This window comes from Solanum pennellii, chromosome 10 (genome assembly GCF_001406875.1).
Source record: "Solanum pennellii chromosome 10, SPENNV200".
NCBI lineage: Eukaryota > Viridiplantae > Streptophyta > Magnoliopsida > Solanales > Solanaceae > Solanum > Solanum pennellii.
This window is the reverse complement of record NC_028646.1, coordinates 73815231-73823721: the sequence shown is the minus strand read 5'-3', so window position 1 is coordinate 73823721 and position 8491 is coordinate 73815231. Positions and strand designations below refer to the sequence as shown.

Genomic DNA, 8491 nt, shown 5'->3' with positions numbered 1-8491 from the left:
CAATGACATGAATGATACCGAAAGTATTTGTGCAGGACAATCAAGAGGTGAAACCGGATTTAAGTAATGACATTAGGTCATTCTTGGTCATTGCACTTCATGATCCCGATGAGAGTATTAAAATTAATCCTAGGTATAGATGGTGTTAACATTAGCCTATGAATGAATGAAATGAATAATGTGAAGTACAAATGAATGAATGAAGCAGGCTCTGTGTTTGCTAAAGGAGACCCTCGGGTTGAAATCCCATATGTTTGGCCCTCACTTGAGATATCTTAGTGCTACGTACATGATTCCAAGGTCTCATGGATATGAAATGTATACTATATGAATTATTTAATGCATATATGTGAACTATGTGTGTATGATGTGTGACTTATTCATGGTATGACCTTCCTATTATGAAATACTCAAAGTCAAGAGACTTGACTTTCTAAGAAAGCATGTTGATTAGGAAGAGCCATTCTTGTTCATGTATTACCATTATGTGTTGTTGCATGTACCCATACTTAGTACAAGTGTGTACTAATTCCATACAATATTACTATTTAAGGTGTAAACTCAGGTAGACGTTGCGGGTACCATTGCAGTTGTTCAGACTCAGAGATTTGATCCGGACATGGTAGGTCCTCATGCATTCGAGGATGCCTGCCTTTATATTTATTGCTTAGTAGTAGGCTTGCAGTTGTGGGGTTTGTTCCTGTCGTGCTTCTTTCCTATTTTATTTAGACGCTTGTAATGATGCCATTTTTTCAAGTATTACATATGATATGAGATTCCATTTCATTCAAGTTGAATTCATATTAAGTCTATATATACTTCAACTATAATTTTTTTTTAATTTTTTGCTAATATTAAAAGTATGAATATGATGAAAGCAAAAAGAGACTTGTCTGCGACCTCTTAGAGGTCAACAACGCTGGTTGCAATTCGGATTCCAGAATCCGGGTTGTGACAATTAATTGAGGAAGCCACTTTCTTTAATGTATACTAGCTGGTCTACAAAAGCATGACGCATGACGCTTCTCCTTTTTTTAGTCCACTCTCCCTTAGAAAACGGAGCTGCTTGAAAGCAGATTTAGAAATTACATAGGTGAATGTAGAGATCACCGGTGTCCTACTCGAGACGAAGTACTTGTCGTCCCCAAACCAAAAGGGATGAGGGAAAAAGGCTCGAGAAAGCGTCCTTGGAAGGGGGAATATCTGAAAAAGTGTTAGCGGGGAGCCCATCCCTCTCGTTCTTACAGAAGACATAAGGGGGAATACACGACGGACGGAAAGCGGGGAAACATCCTTTTTCTGTCTTCTCTCCACAGAGGAAGGAAAGCACCGCCAAGCCAACAAGAAAGCAGAAACTGCATGAGGTAAGACTAAGGGCCTTGCCTTGTGCGCCCTGCAAGAGATTACCGGGGGTCTCGGTACCAGGGGGGCGCNAGGGTCTCGGTACCAGGGGGCGCGGGAACAAAAAACTCCAGTAAATAAAAGAAAGACAATAGGAGTCCTCTCAATAGCCGAGGGCCCACTTCCCTNGGGGGTCTCGGTACCAGGGGGGCGCGGGAACAAGAAACTCCAGTAAATAAAAGAAAGACAATAGGAGTCCTCTCAATAGCCGAGGGCCCACTTCCCTATATGCGCTTACGGAAGGGGAAAAGCTTGATTCTCATAGATTAGACAATACACATGTGCAAACAAGAAAATCAAACTATCTTATTATTGATACTATATATTTATCCTTTCCCCTATAGATCCCCCTTTCTTCAAAATAAAGATATAGCAACTAAAAGAAAGCTAAATCGAATCGGAATAGGATAAAGAACGCACGAAGGATCAGAGAGAAAGGGGATTCTAAAAGCTAAAAGCCTAGAAAACTAGATTGTCNGATAAATCGAATCGGAATAGGATAAAGAACGCACAAAGGATCAGAGAGAAAGGTGATTCAATCCTCCCGGTGAACTGACCGTACCCCAAACCGACACAGGTGAACAAGAAGAGTATACTAGGGCGCTTGAGAGAACCATGTCGAAGGAACTCGCCAAAATGACCCCGTAACTTCGGGAGAAGGGGTTCTCCTCTATCTTTTGATTAGGAAAGCGTCCCTCCTTTCAAGTCCGGCCGCATTACGGCACCTGAACTCGAAGCTACGATCAAATCTGATTGGAACTGGTCCTATCCGACCCTTTTTTTTGTGTGTGTGTGTGATAATGTCAAATCATTTATTTATGTTGAAATGTTCTAAAAACCTACTAAATGTTACTTTTTTTTCTTATATTAGTCTATTATTGGAGGGTTATTCAAAAGCTTAGAAAGATATATTATGTATGAGAAATGCAAATTAAATAGTAATAATATAGATTGGGATCAGCCTAGACCAGGTATTACCACCCCTGAGCTGTCACCCTCAAGTACATGATTCAGGATCGGTCCATGCTAAGTATTTTGACCCTTGAGCTGCCAAATAAAATTATATAGGTTCACTTTACCTTGTCTCTTTAATCTTTGAGATTATTCTTTAATGTTCATAAATCTTTTGAGATTTAGGACTATATACCATTGAAATAGATACATGAATATTAGAGGCAAGAAAAAGATATAAGAAACAAATATAACTTTGTTGTGATACTTAGGAACTTACATGACTCGTGAACTTCATTGGGATCAAAGGAGACATACATATGATCCACGAAGGTGTATGTAAAGTAATGACATGTAGAATATGAGTTATGAAGGCGTATAACAAGTGAACACATGATTTTTCTTAGTGGATGCTTCATTTAAAACAAAGTTGGGCCTTTCACATGGGGTCATACATGCATTTGTAATAAATACTATAACTCCTCAAATAGAGATACAAGGTCTATATAAGATGATACAGTCGCTAAAAACATAGAAGACAATGTCAAATAAAAGAGTGCATAAATATCTAAACTAATGAAGCATATGACAACCAAAATAAAGGTTGTACATTTCACGTAAGAACATGTAAAATGTATAATTAACATAATACTTATCTGACATATAAATACTTTAAACATGTTTAATATAGGATCTTATTGACTCAATAAATCTCACATGACTTGGTGGATAGCTCACAAAACTTATTCTTTAAGGTACCTTTGTCAAAATAGTACTTTGAAAGTATAAACACATCAATATTAGACATTAAACATGTATAGAAGTAGTTTGACGGACCTTTGGAAACTTAGAAAATTCAAGGAATATCATTACCTACATTGGATATTGTACATGTCACGGCCGGGGAGAACCCCCTAGACGTAAGTGGTCTCTTCGTCCTCGAAGAGTCCTTAGACTAGCCCTTAGCATACATCATTGCATATTATAGGTAGTGAAAAAGGCGGAAAATTAAAAACACTACATATGAAGAGTACAAAGACTTCTAATTTACCCATATTTGAAGTTTACTTAGACTTCTCATTTAACAACATAGTCTAATATTGTCTGACACATAACCATCTATAAGATAATTACAATGTTTGGGACATAGCCCTTACACTATTACATGATTTCCTGTAATAGACTTACAACAAAGTCTCAAAAGATAAGAAATGAACATCGTCTTAGACATAGTCAAATAGTAAATCTAGAATAGTGGCATCGTCCTCGGACTTGAGGACTCACCAACAACTTGGGAACTTATCAAAGTCTTCCTTGAAAATGGTTTGGAATCTCTTCAAAGGGACGAACCAGTATTATTGTAGCAATCGAGAGAATATGAGTTAGTACAACCATATGTAATAAGTATGGAAACATATGCAAGTAAAACCACTAAAAACATGCACAAAGAGACATTGTCTTTAAAAGTATGCCAATTTACTATGAAAGCATTTATGCACGTACAAGAGTGTATACAATTCAATAATCATAATAACATTAAGACATGTTCATATCCATATGCAAGAATAACATCATCTTAAAGCCATATTTACATTTCATGTTTTAGAGTTCATATAATCAATGCATAAAAGATCCATACATAAAATACCAATCCAAGAAAACTAATGCAATGCTCATGTGAAGCACCATAACCCCACATAAACCAAGTAAACTAGTAAAGACACCATAAGTAATTCCTTTACATCATATAACACCATACCACGTATAGTCATCATCATACATAGCAATTTTGACCAATATCATGTTCATCAAATGAATCCAACATCATATAAGATCAACATCATGTGGTATAAACATTAATAAATTTCAATCATTACATAAATGCATAAGAACATCCTCCTAGGACTCCCCTAAAGGTCAACTTGTGAAATGCATAGGTAAAGTCTCATGCCCTTACCTTCACTAAGTAGAACCCCTCAATTAACCTTAGTTAGTGTTCATCTTATTACTTTCATTCATTCATTTTACTTTCAGACACATTTGTCATAACCGACAATAGACCATGTGAGCTAAACATAGAATCCGATGTGATGAAACCCTACACTGAAAAAAGGTGCTCTACTAGCTAAGGTAGAACCATACATGAAGATAGCATTCTAGGTGGATCCACTAGCTAGTCTTCCTATCGGGGAACATAGTTAGAAGTAGGAGATTAGTATTGGAAACCCTTTTATGCAGATTTGCATTGTAGTCTCCATCTCATGAGAAAAATGGTGAACTTACCTTCCCTCTTGGGAAGGGACACCTCTCACTTTGTAGTTCGATCGATGCTACGCTAAATTCCCTTTATGAAGTTCTTTGAGCCATCCTTATCGTTTCTTTATAATATAGGCCTTAGGTAATAACCCCTTGTATAATCATGATCATAACTCTTTCGGTTTAGAATGAGAACTTCCTTTCATCACAGCCCAACATAAGTGAGATCATCACATCATAGTCATAATAATAAGGTACACAAGAATCACTTTCAACCTTTAATCATCATACCCTTATCATGATATCACATTCAACGTATTCATAACATACCATCGTATTCATCATATCATAATCTTCCTATTCTAATCACATATTCATACTTCAATTGAACACCATCATGAAGAATAGACTAACATAATTGAACTAAAGTTTTCATGATCTTGAGAGTCTTACCAATAGCCTCCAAGAAATTCCTTCAAGATTTAACCCCCCAATTCCACAATATTTATCGAGCAATCCAATCGTCATCATCATATAATAGTAAATTAAGAAATAACACATTCAATTAAATCTCCCTCAATCACAAACCAACCTAGATCACAAGTCAGGGTTAAGAAAAGAAGAAGTTCCACTGGTTTTTGTAGATATTTAGGTCAAAGTATTATGGTATACATAAATCCACACATAAATATACATAATTAATCAACAATAATTGATTAAATACTACACAATTTCATGTATAAATAAGACCCACGAAATTAGATGCAAACAAGGTTTTTGAAGAACACTAAAATTAAATCTTTGAAGAGCCTCTTGGGGAAATAGATCCCAAGAGTGAATAGCTTCAATACCTTGAGAATTCTTAAATAATTATGGAGGAAAACTTGAATCTTGAATCCCTAGGATGAACTTGTTCTTCTTCTTCTTCAATGGGGATCTATGGAGTAGTGAGAGAAATGAGAGTCGTTTTGGTTTCAATTGGGGAATTGATTTTGGTGGGTAATAATTACTTAAAAATGACCTAAAATAAATATCTTGTAATCCCCTAAATTACCCAAAATACCCCTCACATAATTGGTTCTTTTTGTGAAGTCAATTTCACTTTAAAACGACACGATCAAATCAAGGACATAGTTGCGCATCGCGAGGGAACTTCCTAATCTTTTTTCTGGAATCCGAATAAAGGAAGTGAGCCTCGTGAAGGCGCCATGTCGAGAGATAATTTTTTACTTTCAAGTGTGGGTTGCGCGATACTTTACCACTCTCTTGGTTGTTCGGCAGACTTCTTTGGCGGCCTCCTTGCAAATGTTTGGGTCCTCCTAAAGGACCCTTTGGGTGGTCATTGGGGATTATTAACTAGATGTTTTGACCCTATAAACATTATTTTACCAATTTAATGTATTTTTTAAAACTTTTAGACTTCATACAACACTCCCAAAGCTTTACAAAACATGAGGTCATCTACTAGTTCAATTTCGCTAGCTTCCAAACGTCAAGGTCTTTCTTTGACTTTTAGGCTCTCATAATTTTAAATCAAGTTTATTACGTTAGTGTAGGTCACGAAAAATCATTTTAATCCTTATTTACTAGTGTGGCTCTAGTATAACTCATAGGACATTGAGGGTGATATTATACACTCTTACATTGTATCTTTTACCATAAGGATCACTTAGAGATCTCAATTTGTTGGTACACTGAATATAGGATTTCATGCCAAAAGATATGGCATCAAATACACTTGAATACCCCAATTCCCAATTCATATAGCTTACGAATTGTCAACATGTACTTTGATGTTATAATCTTTATCTACAACAAACAATGAGTACGGCTATATTAGCAGCTAACCAACCAACTGGAGATATTTCAACTCATCAAATTAAGAGTGTACTTTGACACTTTTTTTTTTGCTATAGTTATTTACATGGAACAACCTTTCATGAGGATTTTTGGCACTCCTTAACTTGAATTTATATATATATATATATATATATATATNCGGGGCTCTAAGGTGAATGGTATGGTTTGCTCACCCTAAGCTTCGTATGAGAGCGGAATAAAGACCAAGGAAATAGCGGTTTTCCTGTCATCACACGTAATTTCCCTCCTTTTTTTCCTCGCTCGAAAGCCCACGATAAAGGAAGTACAAATAGAATAGTGAGTTGAGTCTTTATTAGGGAGAGTTTTCACTCCAAAGAAGATTCATAAGAAAAAGAAGAGAAAGAGGAAGAATGCACGAAAAATCCTATCCTAATAGGGCTCGCCTCCCGTTGTTCTCTTCGGTTGTAAAGTGCTGCTCAAGCTGAGCTAACTACAGGTCCGAATGAACTGGGACACCAGACCATTCTTATCTTATGCTCTTATGCGGAAGCAAGCCCTTTGTTTCTATACGACTTTTCTTCACTTAGGGTGAGCAAACCATACTTTCAAGAGTCAACGAGTATAGAATCTATTGAATTACTCATCTGCGTATCAAGCTTCAAAGAATATCCTAAAAAAGAGAATACAATTGATAAGAAAGCGAGTAAGCCAACGGCGTCCCTTTATTTATGTTCGATTTTCTGTGAGCTAGTTGAAGTTGCTCTCCTTTTGCCTGCCTTCAATCGAGTTTGACTTTCTTCTGTCGTGCCAGGCGAGCGAGTGCAAGCGGCCTATGGAGAGTTAGGCCCTCTCATTTCTTCCCCCATATATTTTGTATATGATCTCCTAGAGAATACGTTGTGCTCCTAATTGAATTTACTATCTAAGTACAGCCAAGCTTGGTGCAAGTTGCACCAGTTAGAGTTGAATAGGAGGTTTGGATACAAGCGAAGACTTTCACTCGATAGGAGGTCTAATAGGCGAGGTACGAGGTAAGAGAAGAGTCAGAGTTTCCCTCCCTGATCTTTGAGTTGGAGCTTGTTTCAGTGCTTTTCGCTGCAAGTTTTGTTACACCCCTTTCTGCTACATCCCGCAGCATCAGTCCGGTCCTGTAATATGTTTTTCCTCCGAGGACTACTTTACCAGCAAGTGTGAGTTCATCGTCTCTTTGGTTAGTCCCGCGAAGTAGAGATGGATAAAGCAGGGACAACTCAGTTCGCTTTGTTCATTTTTGAGGGCTTTTCCTTCGTTTCGGTTGGGCCCAGAAGTTTACTTGTCCAATCTAAGCTAAGGCCCGTGAGACTAATCAGTCAAGTCAACCATGCCTAAGGATCGGGGAAAGAACCCCAACAAGGTTAACTTCGAGTTACGATTTAGCTGCTGATGTCATCCTTCTTCTATAGAAAATAGTGGCATATCAGCTGTCTCACTAGTAGCGCATATAAGCTACTATAGACTGAAAGCTGTCACTGGATTTAGAGTTAAGCAGTTACTATAGTGTATGTGAACTCTTTACTATCTCTGGAATCTCGCTATGCTCTTACATCTTACAGGCACTGGGAATTCCTGCCTTCCAGTCCTAGCTCTTAGTCGCGCATCCGCTGTGAATGGAAGAAGTTTATGTGGCATATAAGCTTTTCCTTTCGGTTCAGCCTTAGTAGCGTTCACTGTGCGTTAGCCCGATATTTTGCCTTAGGTTGTATGTCTCACTGCTAGATTAGGTTAGGAATGGAAGAAGTAGTCCCTTTTCCCTGAAACTCACTGGCTTGATTCCCAGGCTTTAGCCAAAGACACATCCCGCTTTTGGCTTGGCTCCAGAACACCAGTGACTCAAGCAGCGGATTACAGTTCTTCCTTTAAGAAAGAAAGTTTACTTGCTCGTTTAGGTAGTTAGTTCGCTTCCGCATCGGCGAGAGAGAGAATTCCTANTTCGATACGAATACAGTAACGATCATAGCGATCTCCTCTGGTACCTACTGGTATGTCAGGATCCAATTGGTCATGAACATCGTAAGGTGCTGCT

The 8491-nt window shown here is 37.7% G+C and overlaps 1 long non-coding RNA gene across 1 annotated transcript; it reads right to left on the bottom strand.

The window, feature by feature from the left end:
• Window positions 1–3378: 3378 nt before the first annotated feature.
• Window positions 3379–5529, bottom strand: LOC114074496. The gene is made up of 2 exons (XR_003574926.1): window positions 5460–5529; window positions 3379–3686 (listed from the first exon to the last, which is right to left on the bottom strand). It is a non-coding gene; the product is annotated as an uncharacterized LOC114074496 (long non-coding RNA).
• Window positions 5530–8491: the final 2962 nt, after the last annotated feature.